This window comes from Natrix helvetica, assembly GCF_964273705.1.
Source record: "Natrix helvetica genome assembly, chromosome: 1".
Lineage (NCBI taxonomy): Eukaryota > Metazoa > Chordata > Lepidosauria > Squamata > Natricidae > Natrix > Natrix helvetica.
This window is the reverse complement of record NC_138548.1, coordinates 146,034,870-146,056,337: the sequence shown is the minus strand read 5'-3', so window position 1 is coordinate 146,056,337 and position 21,468 is coordinate 146,034,870.

The following is a 21,468-nucleotide window of genomic DNA, read 5'->3' as shown; positions in this document are numbered from 1 at the left end:
TAAAATACAAATATTAAAATACCCTTAAAAATTCCCCAATAAAATGTTTGCCAGGAGGTGGAAGATGGAACTGTCAATCAGCTAAGCCAGCTAGTCGGAACAGGTGAGTCTTGAGCTTCTGTCGGAAGGAGCGGAGGTCATTGGTAATTCTAATATCGGGGGGGAGGTCATTCCAGAGGGTTGGGCCCATCACAGAGAAGGCTCTACTTCTAGGCATCACCCGCTGGCACTGCTTGGCGGATGGTACCTGGAGGAGTCCCTCCCTGTGAGAGCGGATAGGTCGTAGGGATGTATGAGGTGAGATGCGGTCCCGCAGGTAACTAGGTCCCATGCCATGGAGCGCTTTGAAGATAGTAACAAACACCTTGAAACGCACCCGAAAAACCACAGGCAGCCAGTGCAGCTCGCGCAGGAATGGTGTTATGTGGGAGTATCTTGATCCTCCCATGATAACTCGCGTGGCCGCATTCTGAACTAGCTGCAGTCTTCGGGTGCATCTCAAGGGGAGCCCCATGTAGAGAGCATTGCAGTAGTCCAGGCGAGACGTCACCAGCGCATGACTGACTGTGCGTAGGGCGTCCCGATCCAACAGGGGGCGCAATTGACGCACCAGGCGAACCTGGTGGAACGCCCCCCCTCGCCACGGCTGTCAGATGGTCATCCATCGACAGCCGGGTATCAAGGAGGACGCCCAAATTGCGCGCCCGTTCCACGGGGGGCAATAATTCGCCCCCTATGGCCAGTGATGGCGTCAACTGGTTAAATCGGGGCACCGGTAGCCACAGCCACTCAGTCTTGGAAGGGTTGAGTTTAAGTCTGTTGTCCCCCATCCAGACCCGCACGGCTTCCAAACACCGGGACAACATTTCGACGGCCTCGTTGGGGTGGTTTGGGGTGGAAATGTACAGCTGTGTATCATCAGCGTACAGATGGTATCCAACCCTAAAACCACGGATGATCTCAACCAGCAGCTTCATGTATGTGTTGAACAGGAGGGGTGAGAGGACCGAACCCTGAGGCACCCCACAAGTGAGTGGCCTCAGGGTCGACCTCTGCTCCCCTGCCAACACACACTGCGTCTGGTCGGAGAGATAGGAGCGGAACCACCGCAAAACGGTGCCCCCCACGCCCATCTCTTCCAGCCGGCGCAATAAGATACCATGGTCGATGGTATCGAAAGCCGCTGATAGATCTAATAGGACCAGGATAGAGGAACAACCCCTATCTCTGGCCCTCCATAGATCATCTACCAACGCGACCAAGGCCGTCTCTGTGCTGTGACCGGGTCGAAAGCCGGACTGGCACGGGTCAAGATAGACTGCTTCCTCCAGGTGACGTGGGAACTGTTGCGCCACCACACTCTCTACAACCTTCGCTAAAAAGGGAAGGTTGGAGACAGGACGGTAATTAGCTAGTTCCTCCAGATCCAGGGAAGGCCTCTTGAGCAGGGGCCTCACCACCGCCTCTTTCAAGGCGGTCGGCAAGGACCCCTCCTCCAGTGAAGCGTTCACCAGACCCAGGAGCCAGCCTCGTGTAAACTCCCAGGATGCCAGTACAAGCCAGGAGGGACACGGGTCCAGTAAACATGAGGTGGCTCGCAGTCGCCCACGTAACCTGTCCAAGTCCTCGGGGGCAACAGAGTCAAACCCCTCCCAGCATGGTGTCTCAAGACTTGCTTCCGACGTCTCTCCTGGTCCACTGAAATGGACCCATCCACTCCGGATCTGATCGATTTTGTCCTGCAGATATTCCCCAAACTCCTCTGCTCTACCCTGCAAAGGGGCTTCCCGCGACCTCTGAAATAAGAGAGAGCGGGTCACCCGAAACAGGGTGGCAGGGCGGTTATCCACAGACGCAATAAGAGCGGCACAGTGTCTACATTTGGCCGCTCTTAGAGCCACAAGGTAGGTCCGTAAATAGGCTCTTACCTGTGTTCGGTCAGATTCGGAGCGTGAGGACCTCCACCTGCTTTCTAGGCGTCTCTTGTGGCGTTTCATCACCCTCAGCTCCTCGGTAAACCAAGGAGCCAGGGTGGTTCGTTGCCGCAAGAGAGGCCGCAAAGGCGCTACCCAGTCCAAGGCCCCCACAGCCGCCTTATTCCAAGCGGCCACTAGGTCCTCCGTCCGGGAGCGGGTCAGGGCTACAGGAAATGGCCCAAGCTCCGTCTGGAACCTATCCGGTTCCATCAGTCGCTTGGGGCGGAACCATCTGGGACAATCAGGTTCCACCTCCCCGCAGTGGGGGGTAGCGCCGGGGAAGTCGAGCCGGAGAGAAGAGTGGTCTGACCATGACAGGGGTGTGATAACTAGATCCCCTATTCCCAGATCACTCATCCACTGTCCAGATACAAAAACAAGGTCCAGTGTGTGTCCACCCTCGGGTGTGGGGCCCTGAATTAATTGGGACAGGTCCATGGCTGTCATGGAAGCCATGAACTCCCGAGCCACCTCGGATGCTTCACCCGTCGATGGCAGATTGAAATCCCCCATAACCACAAGTTTGGGGGTATCAACTGCCGTCTCCGCGATCAGCTCGAGGAGCTCGGGCAGGGCCGCTGATGCATAGCGAGGAGCCAAGTATACAATCAGCAAGCCCAACTGCCTCCCTGGGCCCCATTTCACACCAAGGGACTCACACCCGGAGATCTATGGCACAGTGAACTCCCTCGGTTCAAGACTCTCCCGTATAATTACCGCCACCCCACCACCCTTACCCTGGGCCCGTGGCTGATGAAATGCACGGTAGCCTGGCGGGCACATCTCCACGAGGGGTAAACCACCCTCGTGGCCCAGCCAGGTCTCCGTTATCCCTGCAAGGTCCGGCTCCCCCTCTGAGATCAACTCATTAATGAGGGGGGCCTTGTTAACAACGGACCTTGCATTGCAAAGCATCAGCCTCAGGCCCTGGCTCTGTAGATCCTGACCACCTAGGCTGCGAGGGTTGGTACAAGCGACCGGGCGTGTCCAACAGCCACGGTCTCCCAACCGACTATGAGATTTTATTCGGTCATCGCATCCACCTCTCCCCACGACCGTTGGAATAAAACAACCCTCTGTAGGAATGTCATTTCCCCTCCCCCTCCACACTCCGCTCACTTCCTCCTTGACCTCACCTGTTCGCCTGGCTACAGTCCTCCTCCTGGCCTGATCCCTCCCACCCACCCTGGAACCCCCTAAAAAGGATAAAAAGCATTTAGTTAAAAACCCCCTGAGTCTTCGCTTCCTCCACCTCTCGGGGTTAACAAACCCGTCATTAAGGTGGGCCCTTGAGAGGGCGAAGGGCCAGATCTGCGAGAGGGGGGACTCCCGCAGCTGGAGCAAATCCGATCTCGTTTCCACCAGTTTGTTGTTGTTTTAATATTATAATTTTTGCACAAATTCCAGTGGATCATTTGTGCTACTGAATTGTGCCGCAATTTATAATCGGTCTGCGTGATTTTTTTACAGCAGCTGAGTATGTGGTCAACAGTTTCATCAACTTCTTTGCAGAGTCTGCATTTGGCATCATCAGAGGATTTTTCGATTTTGGCCTTAATGGCATTTGTTCGGATAGCTTGTTCTTGCGCAGCCAGGATTAGTGACTCTGTTTCTTTCTTTAATGTACCTGTTGTTAACCATAACCAAGTTTTTTCACTGTCCACTTTATCTTTTATTTTTCCAGAAATTGACCATGTAATGCTTTGTTCTGCCAACTCTCCATTCTTGATTTTATCACATCTTTTCTGTATTCTTGTTTTGTCTGTTGGGCCTTCAGTAGATTTTTGTTCTTTACTTCGATTAATAGATGTTCTTGACTTTCTTTTAAATAATCAGCCAGTGCATGTTTTTCTTCTTCAACTATTTGCTTCACTTGTAATAATCCTCTGCCACCTGATTTTCGGGCCAGGTATAGTCTATCATTGTCACCGCATGGATGTAAACTGTACTTTTTATTATTATTATTATTATTATTATTATTATTATTATTATTATTATTATTATTATTATTATTATTATTATTATATGCTTTATTCATTAAACATGAAACTCAGTCAACTGAATATTCAAAAATGTATCATAAATACCATTCACTGGTGTTAATGGTTGATACGAGTTGCTGCCAGTGTCCTAGGTATCAACCAATCAGTGTCATAAGTATCAACCAATTATTGTTATCATTGTTATCATTCTAATTATTATTTTTTATTCATTAAAAATGAAACTCAGTCAACTGAACATTCAATAATGTATCATAAATACAAATTGGTGCTAATGGTTGATACGGGTTGCTGCCAGCTTCTTAGTATCAACCAAGTTGATTGATACCGCTGGTGTTATTGCAGGAAGGTGCCATTTCTTTATGTGTTTTGTAAAATTCTTGGACCTGGTACCAAGTGCCCCGATGACAATGGGTATTACTGTTATGTGTGTTATCCATAGCCGTGTAGTTTTGATGGTCAGTTCACAATATTTCATGATTTTTTCCAGTTATTTTTCTTTGACTCTGGCATCTCCTGGTACAGCCCTATCAATAAACTATATGCTTCGACCCTCTACAATCGTGATTAGAGTGCTCTAACTTCACATATCATACATGCTTTAAGGTCCATTGGAAAAAGAAACAAACTGAGCATAGCACAATTCCTGTTGGGTTATAGTCAAATAAGCACCATGTGTTTTGTCTGATTTTTTTCTTTTCAGCTGAAGCCCACAAATGCTTAATAGCAATCTATGACATTCTAAAAATAATTAAACCAAAGTGTCCAGGAAAAATAGAAAATGGAAATTCTGTCACATTTTTTTTAATCCTGATGGAATTTACACTATTTTTTGTTTGCTATAATTTTATTCCCCATAGAGTAGAGCAGATGTGCAGATACTAAGCTAGAAACTGTTATAATTACAAAACCTGTATTCAATTCCTTAGAGAGCTTTGAAATTTGCCACAGACAATAGAAATACAGTGTCTGAAAGAGGAAAAATCCATATGCCTGGAGAGCAATGGAATACAAGCTGATTACCCAAATCATTTACTGAAGGAACGTGCTCTTTAAGAAAAGCCACACAAGGAGCAAAATCCAAAATAGAGCTAAATGTAATCAATTTCAAAAGCAGGATTACTAGTATGTACAAAGTTTAAAATTTAACCTGTTTTGAACTTGTGGGTGGGTGGGTATGTTAATTAATAACTGAGTGAACCACATTTTCTTTGACTCAGTCTTTGTTCTGTGAATAGGATAGACAAATGTTTAGTAAAGAATTATCTTGGAATAGTTAAGTAATTAAAATTAGTTGCAGAATACTTTTTCTATAGGATGATCTGTAGTATAAGCAGACATCACTTGTTCAGTGTTGAAATAACTGATTGTTAACTACTCATGGTGAAACTAGCAACTAAAACATGGGTGGGTGCCCTCTATCAATCAGGAGTGTTACTGTTCAGAAAAATGAATTGATAAGACAAAGATAAATTGATAAGGCAACAACTAGTAACAAATCAAAAACTCTGTGATGATAAAGGTAGACTTTTGGTGGCCATCGTTATATTAAACGTGAAGCTCCAGGTATTAATTTAGAGGACAATTATTTGAAAATTACCTGGAAAATATGGCAAAAGCTTTTAAAAATTATCCATTGCAGCATGCACCTATAACTTCTTATTTGAGGTATATTTTATATTCACATATCTATGTTCATCCTGAAATTAATCTCACATGGATTTCTAATATTTTTAGCTAGTGGTCTGATTAGAAGTTAAATACATTGTGTAACCACAGGTAGTCTCCCTAAATACAATTGTTAGGGTAGTATATGTACTTACTGTCTTCTCCTCTGAAAAGGAAGTTGGTATAACAACAGAAAAATATTTAATTCTGTATTTTACTGGAGCATGGTGATAATACAGTAATATGGACCTAAATGCTCTTCCTTTTGGTCTGAAGCAATAGATAGCAAAATAACAATCAAATAAACCATTATATGTTAAAATCATTACATTGGCCTAGTTATATACATATCTATATACACTCATTTAAATCACTGGTAATTAATGTGTCATGATTTCAATGCATCTGCCCTACATGTTTACCTTATATATGTTCATCTTGCTTTTCTATTTAAACCTCCATGAAATGAGCTACCAAGAAAACTATGAATAGGAGAGTATGTAATATACATACAGTATTTTTTTAAAATTACAATTGAATACATACATTTAAAATATGAATTAATGTGAATGAGTAGATTCATTAAACAAAGCTATAGCAAGACAAAATACTGCATGGAAATCAATCAGTTATTCATCTTCTATGTAAAAAAAACCAAACAAACCTAAAGTGGAAGTAGCTTACAGGCTTTTTAGATTCATATTAAAATGGGAAGTTGTGGGTAGATGGTTTGATCCCAAGCTGTTTAATTATTTTTTTAAGGGAATAATCATCACCTTCAATTTCATTCAATCAGGAATCCAACTGACTACCAATGGAATGGAGGAAGGGTCTCTTCATTGCGGTGATCTTTTAGAGCCTGCTAAAACTCAAATTGTCACATTTTGGATCAATAATAGAGGTCTGAAGCTCAGGGTACAATTATGATTAGAATAACAGAGAATAGAACACTTTGGCAAGATCAGCAAGTTCCAGAAATAGTTGCAGTCAATGCAGCAGCTGAAGTTCAAAAAGACCTATATTTGCATCATCTTAGCCTCAAACATTCCCTATCTGCACACCACATCCTTCAATTCTCTGAAGGCAATTCCATTCAGAGTTGATTATGTAAACATAGCTGAGTTGGTCTTACTTGACACTGGAGTATCTCAATTGAATGTTACCATTCCAGAGATCAATTCAGGACTTCCACAACCACAAGAAATGAGGCAGAAAGTAAGATATATAACTGGGTGCTGCTATCTATATACTAAGGACATCACAAATGTAACTCCATGAGGATCTATCCCAATAGTTTCCTCTAGGTTTGTGTGTGTGTGTGTGTGTGTGTGTGTGTGTGTGTGTGTGTCTACGGCAAGTGTCTCATGTGTGTATGTCTTTCAAATTCCAAGGCTGTGAGTGGTTTATAATAGTCACAAAAGAAAATAAATCCACCCTATCAGGTACATAACAGTATATACATCAAATACCATCAAAATGCAATACATGCAGAAATAAGAAGAAACAGAAAATGTTGTATAACCAAGAGAGAGAGGAAAAATTACTAGAGTAGTCAATCCAATCATCTCCCCTGAAGCAGTTTGATAGCCTTAACAAAGCCCGGTAAAACAAGTGGCAAAGAAACCTCTAGAAGCAAGGTATGCCATAACATGAGGGCCACCAGAATTGGGATTTCTCTTAGAGCCGTTTTGGTGAACCTATGGCAGGTGTGCCAGAGGTGGCATGCGGAGCCCTTTCTATGGACACGTGCATCATTGCCAGCTGCTCTTCTGCTTTCCGGCATGCACATCGCCAACTGGTCTTCGCAGGCTCTGAAGCATCAGAAAACGTCCAGAAAACATCCAAAAAAAAAAACCATCCAAAAAACAGCCTGGAAACTGCCCAAAGAACGGCCTGAAAATGGGCCAGAAAATGGGCATGTGCATGCCAGCCAGCTGGTCTTCGGGTTTCCGGTGCTCAGGCATGCACTAAAACCAGCTGGCTAGTGCACGCATGTGCACTGGCCAGCTGATCTACAGATTTCCGGTGCTTTAGCGCGCACACATGCACATGCATTCTGCTTTGGGCACTCGATGCCAAAAAGGTTTGCCCTCACTGTCTTAGAGGATAGGATTCAAAGCACCTTCAATTCAAAGCATTGGAAGAACTGAATAGCAGAATTGATGAGAGGAATGTGGAGATCAAAGGCATAGAGGGTTTTAAATTTTAAAAGAAAAACCATGAAATTTTACTTGGAAAATGAAACTTATTAGTAGCCAATGCAGCAACTATAAAGCAACAGAAATAGAAGAATAATGGTTCTTACTTAACTCACAACTTAACCATTGCCTTTTGCACTTGGATTTCCAAGTGATCTTCAAACATAACCCCATGTAGAGTGATGAGACCATGAGTCTCTGTTTATTGACACAGTGTTGGGTCAAATCTACACAAGTAACTGAGCAATATCATATTTAGTCTTCTGCTATCATCCCTCTGGGTGTTTCTAAGGTCAAGGCTTCCCAAATGACTCAGAGGAATAACATGTGTTAATGTCCAAAGCCACCAAAAATTCAGCAGAATCAATGGATTGCCCACTCCCTGTCAATGTCTGAGTGTAGATCATCATCAAAGGTGACCACATTTGTTTTAGTGCCAGATAAAAGCCTGAATCCTGATTGAAATGAATCCAAGTAAACAGCTCCCTCAAACACTTCCTGCGGATGAAATGTCACCACACATTTTATGACATTTCCTTAAAATGGTAGTTTAGAAAAAGGTCAGAAATTATTTTCCCTCTGACCATTTTCATTGGAAAAGAAGGTCATGTACAAAGCGAATTACCCGCTCAGGGTCTCTGTCCCCATACTTGAGTTCAATTAGCTAAAAAGAATTGAAACTGTGAAAATATTAAGAGTCTGGAAATGAAGAGTCCAGATTACAAGGGGAAAAGTTTTATCCAGGAAAACACAAAACAATGGCAAAACAGCTACACACAAATTTTCATACTCTAGCTGGTATAGAATATATGACGTCCTGCTCTGGTTGATGGGGCAATGTTCAGAGTATCTAATACATGGTAAGAAATACAATTTCATTTATTTATTTATATTCCACCTTTATTATTTTTACAAACAACCCAAGGTTGGTGATCATAACCAGCACAACCTCCTCCTCCGAATTCCCCCACAACAATAACCCTGTGAATTGTGTTAGACTGAGAGAGAGAGAATGACTGGCCCAAAGTCACCCAATTTTCAACTCTCTAGCCTGATGCCTTAACCAATAGAGCAAACTGCAGTATCAATGTATGAAGTCCTCTCATGAGAAAGTCCAATGTGTTTTTCAGTGAATTCAATTCAGTTTTTCCTCCACCATTTCTCCACTTTTGAATCTCTAATAGAAAAGAATGTAGGTAGCTTGGCTGAACTGTGGAATCCAACTAGATAATAACATCAGTGGCTGCATTGGGTAAAGAAATGTCTGCAAGTAGACAACCAAGGTCAGAGAATACCATGGACTTCACTTTTGAAACTCCAATTTCATAGCCCAAAGAATATATCTAGGATCTATTGTTTGACAACTGAGACCCAAGGATTACAAAATCTATGCTGTGAGAACTCTGACTGACTCACCTACCATATTTTTCAGAGTATAAGATGCACCTGAGTATAAAGTGCACCAAGATTTTGAAGAGGCAAATTTTTAAAAAAGGTTTTTGCACTCTGTAGACCTCCCCAAAATGGACCGTTTTTCGTGAAAGTGGACCCATTTTTTTTAAAAAAAATGCATGAATAGCCTTTAGGAGACTTGTAGAATGCTCCTGAGGGGTGGGGAGCCCCCAAAATGAGTATAAAGCAGCCTAATGAGTTTTCATTCATTTTTGCCCTCCCCAGCCCCCAGGAGCACTCTACAAGCCTCCTAAAGGCTATGCACAGCCATTTTTGCAAAGAGAGCATGGTTTCAGGAGGCCAAAAATGCTATATTCAGTGTATAAGACGCACCCAGATTTTCATCCTCTTTTTTGAGGGAAAAAGGTGTGCCTTATACTCCGAAAAATATGGTATATTATTGCCAGTAAAAGTTCTTCAAAATAGTCATTAATATTTTGGGGGAGTCTTGCCAGATTCGTAATTCTGATTAAAGAGTATGTGGCAATGGTGGCTAGAAAGGCCTTTGGGCAGGTTCATCTTATGAGCCAGTTGTACCTATTTTTGGTACATAGGCCCTGCTTACAGTCACTCACCCTGATTGGACTATTGCAATGTGTTCTATGTGGGGCTGCCCTTGAAAAATATCTGAAAGCCTCACTTTGTACAGAGTGAAGTGGTGTGGGCAGGTATGTGTGCTCCTAGGACAATACATATTAGATTGCTGTTCTGTGAGCTGCATTGCTTGCTCGATGTTGGTTTTAACTTTTAAAGCTCTTCATGAACTGGACCAGGCTATTTCAGGGACCACCATCCCCTGCTGACACCATCCTATCCAATTGGATCTCTCAAGAAAATTATGCTATGGATCTCTTGGGCTAGGATTCTAAATTTGGTGGGTCCCAATGCCGGTTGCTGCCGGCATTATGCCGGTTCGGCATCGCTGATAGAACTGGTTCGGGGAAGTGGCAGGCTGAGTTACTACCTACTCAGCTGAACCAGTCCGAACCGGTAGGAACCCACATCTGGTCCCAGGAGACATACCTCCTCTACTGTTGTGCCAGCCTTATAGAATATTCTTCTTCCCCAAATTAGATTGGCACTGCCCCTTTTGATAGTCTGAAAGGCATGAAGACCTGATTATGTGAACAGGCTTGACACTTCCACAGAATTGTAGACCCCTTGTTGAGGGGGGCCATTTATATTTCTTTCAACTATGCATATCTAGTAATTCCATTATACCAGGCTATGCTTTAAAATTAGACTGTAACTAACAATGGACAAAATAATATTCTGGATGACATTTCTCAAAGTGGATAAAAGGAGGTGGCAAAAAGGAATTTCCATTTATTAAATGTGGATTTTCTCTACTGTTGAGTCGATTCCCTTTTTTTTTTTTTTTTAAGTGAGAATCCGGACATAAGTACGGAGGTGAAATACTCTGAAGTCTGTTACTGGTTCGCTTCACATGAACAGGTAGTTTAAAAAAATGCTTTTAAAAGTTTTTTAAAAGTTCCAACAATCAGCTGTGCGACAATCAGCTGTGCCACATGATCGTCGGAACCTTTTTTCAAAAATTTTTTAGCATTTTTAAACTACTGGTTTGGGCGAACCAGTAACACTTTTTACTACTGTTCGGGTGAACCGGCCCGAACAGGTAGCATTTACACCACTGCATTAGTAACAAGGTACAATAGAGCAGGATAAATAGCAGCTTAGAGTAGCCACAATGAGATAGGCAGCAAATAAATGAACAAATAAAGAAGACATCAGGATGTTATGGGTGTACAAAGAAAAAAGAATCCAAAGATTCAAGAACTGAGCAGACAGAGCAAGACATTATTTGTTTGGGTGATAAAATGGGTTGTTGTTTAATGCTATCATCTCCCATCTTGCAAATGAACAAGGATGGCTAATTGTGCTCAATGAATGGAAGGCTAATAATAGTATGTGACCTTCAAAAAGCAGCCTGGAAATATTCATCGGAAGCTGTGAGAGCACAAATCCAAAGTAATGAAGAAAACTAGATCCAGTCCTCTTCCAAACACACCCTCATGACACATAGTGTTATAAACCTAGATAATAGCCTGGGGGAACCAGAGCAAGGAGAATTATGGCAGATGAAAAAAGAATGTAAATTCACAGATACAAGAAAAAGGAATCAAACTAAGCTTTGGTCACAATTAATTTTCCTGTCAGCTTCAGATGATGGCTGAAATATCCTTGCCCTTTCATTCAGGACAAACTTTAAAGCTGTGCAGTAGTCACCAACGTATTAATTATTGAAGTTATTTTCTAGTGTTGTTCTTGCTATGCTAATGACGAAAGGGGCTTATCCCCCATTCTCCAGTTCTTGTATGGCCGATGTTTGACAGCAATTTACACCAGGGGGGCTCAGGCAGTGTCTTAAGCCGCGGAGTGCCCTGGTTCAAATCAGAGCTGGCATCCTTGGCTTTTAGACAAGATTTTTTTATTTCTCCTGCTGCTGAGGAGAAAGGAACTTACTGTTGGTCTTGGCAAGAACTTTGTTCTTCTGTCAGCCTTTGTACCTCTCAAGAAATTGATTTATCTGAGGCTTCTGTAACTTCTGAAGCACCTTGTAGATTTTGAGAGGCCTTAGAACTTTCCAGTGAACTGTCTGCATGGAGGGAGTGAGAGAGAAAAGGGCATCAGTGTTTATTTTCAGTCTTGGGCTTTCGTTCCCGAAAATATCTGAATGGATTCCACCAGCTGTCTTTTCAGCATGCATAATGGAAGGGATGCATTTGCAGAAACATGTGTAGTCAAGCCCTGTCTTTGCCTCATTTACTTCTGGTGCGAAAATATACCTCTGCATCTCTTACGGATCTGCATTTTTTAATACTCACGTCTGCTTCAAGTCGAATGGATTGGCTTCCCTTGGGAGAACAATAATAAAAAAAATGGGTATCTTTTACACACCTAGACGAAAAGCATTTCAAGTGCAAAGGACAGAATAACATTCTGCAGAGCCAGCTTTTGTCATTGCAGTAGGTAAATAAAATCGACGAAACAACACCAACAAAAATCCCTTTTTAAAATCCCTCCGCCCAAAAATAAACTGAAATGTACTCTTGCTAACTACGAGAGTGTGTGTTTGTGCAATTTGGTACAGCTAAATGCTTTAGATCACAATCTTAGCATTATGTTTTTGCCCATATGGGCCTTCTCTTCCAACCAGCATTTGAGAAAAAGGAATCCTAGAAAGTTGATTCTAAAATGCATCATTTGTCAGTTCTGTAAATTTAGTTGGCCTATGTATGTATGTATGTATGTATGTATGTATGTATGTATGTATGTATGTATGTATGTATGTATGTTGTATTTGTGCTGATAAATAAATAAAGGGAGACTAGGTGTGTATTTCCCTGGCTCAGCTGATAAAGGAGGATAGCCTGTGGCTTAGTGGCTAAGACTACTGCCTAATATGTAATACAGCCCTGGTTCGAATCCCAGTAAGGGTATGGCTAGCTGATGAGAGCTAAATAGCTTGAAATGGATCCATACTAGTCTCCCTTTATTTATTTATCAGCACAAATACAACACAAATATAAAAAGGCAACATTAAAAATAAAAATATGGGTTTCTGTCTGGATGGTTTTCTGTGATGAGCCGAATGACAGAAAGTGGGAGTAGTGAGCTCCCTCCCATATTTGGGCATACCAGGGTTGTAACACAAATACATACCTATTTCCCTGGCCTTGCTGATAAGGAAGAGAGCCTGTGGCTTAGTAGCAATTACATCGGCCTGGTATGCAATATAGCCCTGGTTCGAATCCCAGTAAGATGAGAGCTAAATAGCTTGACATGGATCCATACTAGTCTCCCTTTATTTATTTATCAGCACAAATACATATATATATGTTTTCTGAGGTTTTCGCGGGTGTTTGTATGTATGTCTTTGGTTGTTCGGGTTTTCTCCCACGTAGAATTGGAAGTATCTTCACGACGTTTCGATGAAGTCTCATTCATCATCTTCAGGTGCTTCCAGGAGCAATGTGAGATCTCAGCCGGTTCCTCTTTTTAACTGCCAGTGGGGGTTTGTGCTGATTGGGTGGGAGCTTGTCTGCATTCTGATTGGGTGGAGGTGTATTCTGATTGGTAGGGGGCTTGGCTGTGCTCTGATTGGATGGGAGTTTGGCTGTGCTCTGATTGGATGGGGGCGTGTTCTGTTTGGGTGGGGGCCTGGTTGTGCTTGTGTTAGTCTGAGTTGCAGAGGGATTTGAGCTGGTGAGCTGCGTTACTGTTGTTTGGCTTCGCGTTTGTGGTCGTGCCACATCTTCGTGGTGGGCATCAGTTTGCTTCATGTATGGATTGGAAGGGTTTAAAGTGGCTAATAATGCAGCTGTGGTCTGGCTTCTGGTTTGTGGTCGGGCTTCTGGTTTGTGGTCATTATCAGTGTGAGTTTGGGCTTGCTTTTTGCGTGGATGTGTGATAGTGACATCCTGTGTGGTTTTCGTGAGTGTGGGTTTGGTATCATTCTTAGTGTTAGGGACTCGTTTGTCAGTGAGGGCGGGTTTCCAAATGGCTGGTAGGCGGGAGGTATCATCTCGTTTATTCATGCTGTGTGGTCGTTTTTCTATCTCAATAGCTTCTCTGATTATTCTGTTGTTAAAGTGTTCAATTTTGGCAATAGTTCTGGTCTTTTTAAAGTCTATATCATGTCCTGTGGCTTTGAGGTGTTAGACCAGGGAAGAAGTTGGTTCCTCCTTTCTGACTGAGTTTTTGTGTTCTTCAATGCGTGCCTTTATTCTTCTGTTGGTTTGTCCGATGTATGTGGTGGGGCAGGTGGTGCATGGGATTTCATATACTCCTTGATTTTCTAACTCTATTTTGTCTTTGGGGTTTCTCAGGATGGTGGATATTTTTCGGTTTGTGTAGAATGCTGTCTTGATGTTGTGTTTGTGGAGGATCTTGCTGATTCTGTCTGTGGTGCCTTTTATGTATTGGAGGAGGGCTTTGCCGTTTTCTTGTTCACTGTCTTGGATTTTAGTGGGGTTTTCTTTTTGGATTAGGTTAGTGATATTGTTTCTTTGGAATCCGTTGGATGTTAGTACGTTGGTGAGAGTGTGTAGTTCGGTTTTGAGGTGTTGTTCGTCAGCTAAGCATTTTGTTCTGGAGATGAGTGTCTTGGCTACAGAGTTGATCTGTGCTGGGTGGTGGTGTGAGAGTGCGTGCAAATAGCGGTTTGTGTGTGTTTTCTTCTGGTAGATGGTGTGTCCTAGGGATCCATCGGATTTCTTATAGACTAAGACATCCAGGAAGGGGAGTTGGTTATTGGCTTCTGTTTCCATGGTGAACTGTATTTTGGGGTGTAGGCTGTTGAGGTGTGTGGTTAAAATTTTAAGCCCACAGCTTGAAGATGGCAGGTGTGATCCTGCCGAAACGTTGCAAAGACAATCTCAACCTTACACGGGAAAAGACCCGAATACAACAAAACCAGCATACCTACACCCGTGAAAATCTATGAATATATATATATATATATATATATATATATATATATATATATATATATATATATATATATATATATATATATATATATATATATATATATATATATATATATATATATATATATATATATATATGACAGATTTGTGAGTGACTTATTTACTTTCATGTTTTTACTGCCAAAGAGCTAGTTTTTTCTGTTTCATTTGGCATTAGCCAATAAAAAAAGAGCAAAATGTCCACATTCATCCAAATTTCCATGGAAACATCTATAATCTGCCACTCTAACTATTTGATATACTAGATTTAGGAACACTTGTTTCTTGGTATCATCTAATGATTGAATGTATTGCAATGTATCAGTGATGGTCTTTACTACTGTACCTTTACCATAAATCATTTTAACAACAACATTCCACGAAAGAAAACTCACAATAAGAGTTAATTGTTTATAATAGTGCCCGGTGGCATCTGAGCCTTTAAAAAAAAAAAGGGGGGGGATAATTTCTATGTCACATGTCACAAAGTTTGAAAAAATTTTTTTTCCTGAAATTATTCTAACTATGAAAATGTCTTCACTTTTCCTGCTCTATTTTTTTTTAAAAAGAATAATACCATACTTATCTTAGATGGAGAATGTCTAATGATGGGTAAAAAGTCAGACTAAATTTGGCATTGAGAAAACATTTAATAGTCTTGGAACCTTCTTTTCCCATTTCAAGTAATTTATAATAATAGTAATGTATCTCAATTCAGCTTTTCTTCATAGTATTGCTATTATGCCCTTTTCCAGATTCTGCATATGGCTCTGAATGGTTATAATGAAATGTTTGCTTCATAGGAGGCCATATATCTTCATAGTGTATTTTTAAGATTATTAGAGACTTTTCTGAACAGGGTTGTATTTTTTTTTCCTTTGAAAGAAGATAATAGTTACATTTCTGGGTCACTGAGCCCTTTTGGATGAGGGTTTAAATTGTGATCCAGCACAATTCAGTTAACCAAGTTTAACTTACTTAATTTCTTACTGTTTGCTTGCTTGTTTGTAAAATTTATTCACTGCCCATCTCACTGAAAGGCTATCTAGGCAGCTTACAATAATAAAACGAAGAAAAATGAAGGGTGTGTAAACAGAAGTAAAATAGTAGAACTATAACATAAACAATGAGAAAAGAACATTAAGAGTTGTTAATCTAATCTTGTGAAGCTTCTTCTCCAGTAATATTGTGCTGCAAACTAGGGCATACAAAACCTTTGCTAGACCAATAACGGAATGCACAGGTACAGTATAGGTGATACCTTACTCAGTAGTAGTAACTGTGAAAGGGATCTTGGAGTCCTAGTGGACAACCATTTAAATATGAGCCAGCAGTGTGCAGCAGCTGCCAAAAAAGCCAACACAGTTCTAGGCTGCATCAACAGAGGGATAGAATCAAGATCACGTGAAGTGTTAATACCACTTTATAATGCCTTGGTAAGGCCACACTTGGAATACTGCATTCAGTTCTGGTCGCCACGATGTAAAAAAGATGTGGAGACTCTAGAAAGAGTGCAGAGAAGAGCAACAAAGATGATTAGGGGACTGGAGACTAAAACATATGAAGAACGGTTGCAGGAACTGGGTATGTTTAGCTTAAGAGAAAGAAGGACTAGGGCAGACATGATAGCATTATTCCAATATCTCAGAGGTTGCCACAAAGAAGAGGGAGTCAAACTATTCTCCAAAGCACCTGAGGGTAGAACAAGAAGCAATGGGTGGAAACTAATCAAGGAGAGAAGCAACTTAGAACTGAGGAGAAATTTCCTGACAGTGAGAACAATTAATCAGTGGAACAGCTTGCCTCCAGAAGTTGTGAATGCCCCAACACTGGAAGTCTTTAAGAAGATGTTGGATAGCTATTTGTCTGAAACGGTATAGGGTTTCCTGCCTAGGCAGGGGGTTGGACTAGAAGACCTCCAAGGTCCCTTCCAACTCTACTATTGTATTATTGTATTATTGTAATTCTTAATACACCTCGTCTGTCTGTAATCCACACTGTATATCAGATATTAACACAATTGAGCAAGTCCAGAGATATTTCATGAGAAGAGTATTTAATCTCATGCCGGCAGGCTTGAAATTTTGGACTTCGACAACCTAGAACTATGCTGCCTATGGTCTGACCTAAGCATAGTACACAAAATCATCTGCTACAATGTGCTACCTGTCAATGACTACTTCAGCTTGAACCACAATAATAAACAAGCACACAATAGATACAGACTCAAGGTAACCCGCTCAAAACTTGATTGCAGAAAATCCAACTTCAGCAACAGAGTGGTCAATGCCTGAAATGCACTACCTAACTCTGCTGTTACATCCTCAAACCCTCACAGCTTCAACCTTCAACTGTCTACTGTTGACCTCACCCCATTCCTAAGAGGTCAGTAGGGGCATGCATAAGTGCACTCGCGGGCCTAGTGTCCCTGTCCTACTGTCCCCATTTATTTGCACCCATTTCCTGTGTTCTTATTCATGTTTATTCTTATTCCTGTTATCTTGTACATGAGTGACAAACTACCTAAACAAATATAAACACAAAAGAGGATACATCAATATGATAACCAAAAAGGTGGATGGGTGGAGAGCAGAGAGCAAGGGGGGTTGACAATGGAGTCTGCCATCAATCTAGCAGCCATCTGCAGTGTCTTCCTTCTATTCCAATGGTGGCTTGTTGCAGAAGTGACCAGGTTTCATTTTGATCACAGTTATTGGGCAATAATTGATCACTGATTAGCCGTGACATCTCCGCTCAATTTTGACTGTCTTTCAGTACTCTGTCAGTGCTACAAATGCACAGCAGAAAGAGATCTGGTAATGGAATAGTTAAAATAGCTCACTTAGGTTCTGCTCAATTTCAAATATGAAGCTGGAAGACTTGGGCACTTGAAAGCCTATTTCTCTCAAAGCAGAAACTGCATTCGAACTGTCACTGAGATGTTGTTGTTATAATTATTTTATAGTTCCTAGTCATCTTCCTAGAATCCCATAGTGCTCTGCTAAATTTAGGGGTAGCTTGGCAGCTGTCAATCCAGGTGATTCTGAAATGATGGGTATCCTCAGAATCTTTAACAAATATCACAATAATATTCCGTTGCCCAATAACTTTTTTTCTGTTATGCCATTCCAGTCGTATTAATTGGTATATTATATAAATATCTATGCTTAGTAAGATTTAGGATAATACGTTATAAATTATTTTATGTAACAAAATACTCCCCTCCTTTGGTATTGATATCCTCCACCCATTATGATGCTGAACAATCAAAAGTTTCAGATAATATTTTTAAGTAAGAGAGCAGGTGTAATCTAGGCATACATAAACCTCAGCCATATCTTTGATGTATTCAACATTCCCTACTAATGATAGACAGTGTTAGTCAGTTTCAGTGAATATGCCAATATATGGAAGAGAAATCCATTTTCTCCCCATCCTGTAAGCTAGTATTTCAATTCTAGATATTTTGTCAGGTGTAAAGTAACCAGAATGATACTATGAGCTGACCAGAGTTATTTCTTTATTGCTGCCTGCCTATTCAATTCTTTATTGCTGCCTTCCTGTTTACAAGAATCTCACTGGACTAACTACATTCTCTTGGGAATGATCAAATAAAGCCTTCAGGAATTCTGGGGCGGGTGTGTGTGTAGCAGAAGTAGGGTTTAGCCTCCATTGCTTCCTTCCCAGCAAGAACTCTAAGCTCGCCGGGCGTTTCATGTCTCCCTCACTCTACCTGGGGCAGGGGTGGTTCCGGTTCTGCTACTGCTGGTTTCCTCAGGGATGCGCTTCGGACACACATGCATTTGATGTACACTATGCACACATACACAGTAGTAAAAAAATGCTCATGCGCATAAGCAAAAACAAGATGGCGGCACTTATAGCACTGCCAATAGAATCCGTTCGGGGGTGTGACAGGCTGAGTTACTACCTACTCAGCCAAGCCAGTGTGAATCAGTAGGAACCCACCTCTGACCTGGCGGTTCTATCACAGATTCTTTGGGAAACAAACTTATGGTTACTTGCATCTGATCCAATGGGAATTATGACCCACTCTCATGCCCTGTATAAAAAAAGAGAATTGTGAGGACATTTGAATGTTCCACTAGTAACTTCAGCACAGATGATGCTCTCCTCTGGTCTTTCACAACAGAACTCATTTTATAAGAAGGAGAATAACCATGTTGAGGGAAATAGTCAATATTTATTAAGCAGGCAAAACTTTTGTGAAATATATTTTTTCTTATTATATATCAAATTCTTTAATATTTGGCCTCAGATCAATATTCATTATAAATTGATTAATTCCACAATATTATATTTGCAAATTAACATGTTTATTACATATACCATTCAAATGCAATGTCACAGAGTTTGTCATGTGAACTATTTTGCATTTATATTAGTGCATAGGCAACAGTAGCTTAATCACTTAAATTTTACTAACAAGGAAAGGGTAGTCTCTTTTTTTTTTTAAACAACGTTTTATTAGTTTTTTAAAAATTTGCAAGGAAAAAGGTAGTGGAAAAAGTATACAAATTTTGGCAGTTGCAAAGTGTGGTAGGCGCCCCCTCCCTCCAAACTCATAGTATACATCTGGGTAAAAGTCATTAATACATAGTTATATATAGTCAGCATGTTAATTATGTTGGTACTTTCAATCAATTTCATACATAGTAGTATATAGTCCACATGTTAATTCCATTGGTACTTTCGGTCAGTTTATGTCAAAAAGATTTTCTTGTTCATTTTTGTGATCTGAGCTTTCTTGGTATTGCCCTATCTCCCCCCGCCGGCAGAGCTCCGGCCCCTCCCGTGTCCTGCATATCTGTTGTAAGATCTTTTGTTTTTTCTAGGTGTGTTTTGTTTTTTTCCATAAAGGCCTGTGCCTCTATGGATGTGTTGATAATAATTCTTGTCTCCTCCCAGAATATTAACATACCTTCAGGCATCAACCATCTGAACCACACCCCCTTCTGGTATAATTTATTCGCTAATTGCGAATAATTTTTTCTTTTTTCCCTCACTTTCTTGGGGATCTGTTTTAGAATGGTTATCTCCCTATCATGGTATGTCAGGGCTTGCCCCCTTTGTGCACCCAGAATTTCATCTCTTGTGGTTTTTCTGAGAAATTTAATATGTACCTCCCTGGGTACGTTGTGTGTTCTGGCATAGACTGAGTTCACTCTATAAACCAGATCTATCTCCCATTCCATCTGTTGTTTTTCTTTATGGATATATTTGGCCAAAATATTTATCATGATGTCCCTTATGTTTTCATCATCTGCTTCCATCTCGTTTTGAAATCTAAGATAAAAGGACATTCTCTCAAATTCTGTTTTCATTTGTTGGGTATCAAGTTCTTTGTTTCCCTTCTGCACTGCCTCCCCCCCACTCATCTCAGCCACCCCACCCTCCATAAGGTCCAGTCTCTGTGAGTTCTTATAAATTTGGGCTTGATTCTCTTTAATTTCTTCTTTAATTGTTTCTTAATTTCCTCTTGTCCCTGTAAAAGTTGCTGAAGCATTTGTTGCAAATCCATCTCTGTACTTTTAGGTTGCATCAGGTCTGTTATCTTTGATTGTGTAGCAGGGCTGGAAGTTGCTGGTGTCGGGGCAGAGGTAGCAAAGCCAGGCTTTCCAGGAGGTGGTCTTTTAGGAGACATTGTTTATAGAATAAAGAGCTCAGTCAGTGTAGAGAATGGACAGCTAGAGCGGCAGAGCAGCCAGATGAGTCCAGGAGGCAGAGGGTCCAGGCAGGGGAGAATTTCTCTAATCAGCCTGGCAGTAGAGTAAAGTTTTTCACCCCAGGGAGTTCAAAGAGTAGGAATCCACAAGAGATTTATCTGAGTAGCATGGAGACAAAGACCGGAAGCCTGAATTTTTAAAGGTGGAGTCAGGTTTCAAAGTTCATGAAGACAACAGAAGTGTGCCATCTTGCCCTGCCAGCTTCGGGTTTAGAGGCATAACAAAGTTTTCAAAGTTCCCAAAGTTTTCAGATCATCAGTATATTATGGGGTTAAGTCCAAAGAAAGTCACTTTAAGCAAGGGTGTGGCATCATTGGTTGGCTCTCCCCCCTCCTCCTTCCCCTGGGGCTGAGAGCAGAATTGTTCCAAGCCGCCTGTCCGAGGGGGGGGGAAATCCCCCTCTCTCCAGCCGCGCCTCAAGGAAAGGGTAGTCTCTTGTCCAACATGGTCCAAAATGAGGTTTTCTTTTGCCAAGGGGAACCTATTGTGCTTCCAAGTTTTACTCTTCCTCCACAAGTGAAGAAGTTGACAATATAAAAGGGGAGGCACTTGACAAAGAAATCAGTACTGTAGAATTATTAAATGGCTCTAGACATGCTTCAGTCCACGAAGTAAGGGGTAGAAAACAAATCATTTCCAGGAAAATTTGAGTAATGTGACTTAAGTTCAAAGTCTTGCAACTTATCTTTATTCAAGAGAGTTCAGTGAATTAGGAAGTGCTCTAAACCCATATCTTGTAAAAATTCACAATTTCACTTCCTTAGAACTCCAAGTATGAGTGAAAAATGTTTTTGCCTGGTATCTTGGAATAGAGGGGTTAGTTTTTGCGGAGATTCTCATTGTACCCCTTGCAAAGATTATATTGTATATAAATATTGAGCAAGTGTAAATTTCTATGTTTATTGTCCATATCAAGGGGTGCGATTGAACATTTT